Raw genomic sequence first — 4,361 nt, 5'->3', positions numbered from 1 at the left:
AAAAGAAAAATTAAAAAAAAAACGTTTATAAGTGTTTTTGATATAGATGTACATAAGAATATTTTGATAAGTATTTTTTAACTTAAAGAGGGATGGTATAATAAAATTGTGGGGTCTGCGTTCGCGCCTGGCCTCCATAGAATGGACATAGGCACAAACTTTAATACAGCCTTTTCAAATGTATTTGCGTAAGTATACTTTGATAATTATGTTTCTGTTTGAAGGAATATGGTATAATAAAATTATGGTGGGTTCGTTCGAACCTGGCCTCCATAGAATGGAAATATGTCACAAAGTTTAGCAAGGTTTATATATAGATCCACAGAATATTGTGATAAGTGTTTCAGTGTGAACAGGTATGGTATAGTAAATTATGTGGGTTATCTATTTTTATTTTTACTTGTATCATATTTTTCTTTGGTTTTGTTACCCCGAAATTCAACCCAAATTTACAACCCTTCCTTTTCATAACCTATAATACTTTCATAAATCAGAGCCCATTTTCTGCAAGCTGTTTTTGAAACCACTCAACGACCGGTACTTTTGCTATTTGTAAATCGATTCTCAACAACATACATCTATTGCAATTATCCACACGTCTCTGTAGAGTAGAACTGGGTTCGCTTTGGAGTTTTGCTAATACTCTGTTTCTTATCCCAGCATTTTTGCCGTAACTAGCCTTTGAGCAATTTTATATATATATATATATATATATATATATATATATATATATATATATATATATATATATAACATTATTCTTATTAGAAGTCATTGGTGATTATTTAAATCTTTTCTGCAAGGTCAGTTTGTAAAGTTTTTTCACAATATGTAAGTTCATAATTGAAAGGGCCGACCGAATATCTACCTGTAATATAACGTCTTCATTAACTAATTTTACAATTACGTATTTCTGTACAGTGTATTCATAATTTTCACTGCATTGTCTTGCTAACGATTTCCTGGTTAGCATCTAATTCTACCATGCGACAATTTGTGACCAACTTTGAAAAAATGTATGCAATATTTTTCCCAACCTACCTAAAAATTCCTCAATGTACTTCCTCTCAACAGTTTCATAAACTGTAAGTAATTTTTATAATTTTGAATAGTATGTGTCCTTTTTTAAACTGGGGTAGCCATTTGATATAAAATAATTGTTTTGCTTGCCTCTGAGCCTGTGGCTGTACATTTTTTTCTTTTAATTTTTTCTCGGCATCATTTCTAAATGTATACTTTGTTTTCTGACAGTATGTTACGCGCGATTCCTCTTTATTTGTAAATCGATTCTCAACAACTTACATCTATTGCAATTATCCACAAGTCTCTGTAGAGTAGGGCAGCGTTCGCTTTAGAGTTTTGCTAATACTCTGATTCTTATCCCATCATTTTAGCCGTAACTAGCCTTTGAGCAAAATAAGATGTTTTTAATCAGCTAATCCAAATTCTTCTAGTCTGAAAATGTTACCGTCTCCTACTACGACTGAGGCGAACGTAAAATAATATGTCGTCTCTCATAGCCTTATAAAAAGATCGCGATTTTTTATGACGCAGAGAGGTATTCTGACTGAAAAGTTCTGAATAGAACTTAAACGTAACTGCAACTCTTTCTAGTAGTCTGTTAAGGAAGAATTTAGTTGATTAACGCAGCTTTCATAAAATAAGAGGTACTGTTTTCACATCACAATTGACGTTGAGAATGTATGCATAACTCCTAAATTATTTGTTGAACGTTAAGTCTGGATCCAAATCTTAAGTAAACGTTTCATGATGTTCTTTATCCTGTTTTACGAAATCATTGTTAGTTGGTTAATAAATAAAGCTTTCGATAAGGAATTCCTGATGTGTTTTTTGTCTTTTTTTATACGTTTTTAATTTGAAGGAGAAGAGCTGGTGTAATCCAGCTTTATTCATTTGTTGCTGTTGTCGAAAGCATTTGTTGTATCTGTTGTTTCTGTTGCCTTTCTACTTTTTTTTTTGCTGTTTTCGCATCAGTGACTTTTCTATGTTTTCTGGTGTAGAACCTGTCGTCTCAGTAGTTTTTCTTGTTGTAAAATTCCCTCGTGTAAATCTCTTACCATATTTCTTTTTTTCAAGATGAACATTTATTTATTTAGAAAAATAAACCCTGTAATATTAATAACCCAAGATTTATCGCCGTACGTGTAAAGCTTTTCGGATTTTCTGACGGAAACATCTTATGATATGAAAGTGTTACCGTTTTAATCTCTTTAATCAAAAATGTTAATATGTTAAAGAACAGTTTTGAAAAGTTATCGTTGTCTGACAAAGGTCAATTTTCTGCTGTTAGATTGAAAAAAAGTATGCAGTATTTCTGTACTGTAAATATTTTCCTTTTGTCATTAGTTGAAATTGTTGGTGTGGGCGTGTGTTTTTTTTATTTCAGTTAATAGTCGAAGGTGGAGGCCCGTTTTTAAAATTCAAATATTTGTCCGCAGTTAGTTGGGGAACACTGGTGTATTTTAGATTCAGCTTTTTCGTCGCTAGCTCTGAATTATCTTTTCGCTATGTTTTTGTGGGTATTTTTCTGTGAATTAAAATATCTCAGTTTTTACCCGGATAGGCCACTATGAGGACACACAACACTCAAACATGATTATAAAAATGCAAATTGTAATGAATCAGAATAGATTACATAGAACAGCATTAATATAACATACCGCCAAAATGGCGTAATACGAAGTACATAGATCGATATTTACCATAAAGCCATTGCTAAATATTGTAACCCAAGGGCCCATAGGAGGGAAGAAATCTGGCCCTGCAAGAAATGTTTAAGCAGTCACTGTCATTTCTCAATGAATGCGCTAAGAAATTAAAGTGTAAGTTTGGTTATTTCCTCAAACCAAGAGAAAGAAAGAAAGAGAGAGAGAGATGGAGAGCCACCTAGGGTTACACTGTGTGTTTATGCAGTTCAGAAGTGTTAATTCACTCATTCAAGCAAAAAGTCCTCATGTCCCATAGATAGAAATATAGATAAATAGATTAATATAGAAAAATTGTATAAAAGGTGCATAATTATTTTTCACTATTACAAATCTAGAATTTGTATGATGTTTACCTAATTGCTGTTCAAATCATACTGTTTACATTTCACAGACATTGGTTATGTTTGGCTGTTTCTGAAACGCTTATATCTACAGTTTACCTCTTTGCTCTATGTAACGTATATATAGACCGCATCAAACAAACATATATTAAGCAGTATTTTCGAAAATGTAATTTGATCTATTTATTTGTTGCTAAGTGAATCTTTTATGTAAAAATATACAAAATCACATGCCTTTCATTTTAATAAATAAAAATTGAAGTATCTGAAGAAAATAAAATAAACTATTTTACCTATAATCAAGCGTAATCGCTTTGTTTAAAATGCATGATCATACGTTGTGATATTCATTCAAATATCGATATAAAAACATCGACACACACTATTTTATACATAAATGTGGCTGTAAAATGAAAGGGCATATTTCTTACCTAAACTCTTTCCTGAAAACTGTCGGTTATTTAAAAAAATATACATCCTTCAATCTTGTGCAAGTATTATTTAATAGGCAGTGTATCAACAGATTGAATGGTATCTTTCTATTTGAATAATACATCAGAACGTTTGCAAGAAAATTATGAGTGCAGGACACCTAAGGTCTACAACATAGTTCTTCATCAAACTTTACACAGGGTGTAGTAGGGAAAAAGATAGCTGATAATGTTGACACATAAAAACACAGCTTTTATATTTTCACCACTAACTGATCGCCACTTTCCTCAAATTGATGCGAATATATCTAGTCCCGATGCTCAATGAGCACCCTAATATGGTGAACTTATTTGGGTAAGATTCATTTCATGAAGTGAAAACAATACATGTAATCAGTTATCAAAGTCGCTGGAAGAAATATATTTCATTTCTGACGCAGTTCACTACAGGTATAAATAACATATACTTCTTAAAATGAAGTAAAGTTTCAACATCTAGGGAGGAGCTGCTCCAAGCATATATCCTGCAATGACAATGTAAATATCGGTTTCGAAACCTGGTACGTGATGTTTGTGACGGCTCTTTTCAACCTCTTTTTCACAGAAGTGACGTTTCAAGCCTGCTTCTGGCCTATCTTTCTTTTTATTCAAGGTGCCTGTCGCAGCTTCGATCTATGGTCTGCAAGAGACAAATTTTCGCAAAAAAGCTACACCAATTAACTTTTACAAACACTCTCTTTTGTGCCCAAATATCGATCTGAGTTCTATGAACAAAGTTCCTTTCCAAGAACTCGCTGCTTATTAAACTGTTCTATTAGTTTGCTATCCGGCTAATAACAACAGGATGGCTTTCAAGTTCA

Source organism: Euprymna scolopes, chromosome 27 (genome assembly GCF_053919585.1).
Source record: "Euprymna scolopes isolate OS-2025 chromosome 27, ASM5391958v1, whole genome shotgun sequence".
NCBI lineage: Eukaryota > Metazoa > Mollusca > Cephalopoda > Sepiida > Sepiolidae > Euprymna > Euprymna scolopes.
This window is presented reverse-complemented; position numbering follows the sequence as displayed.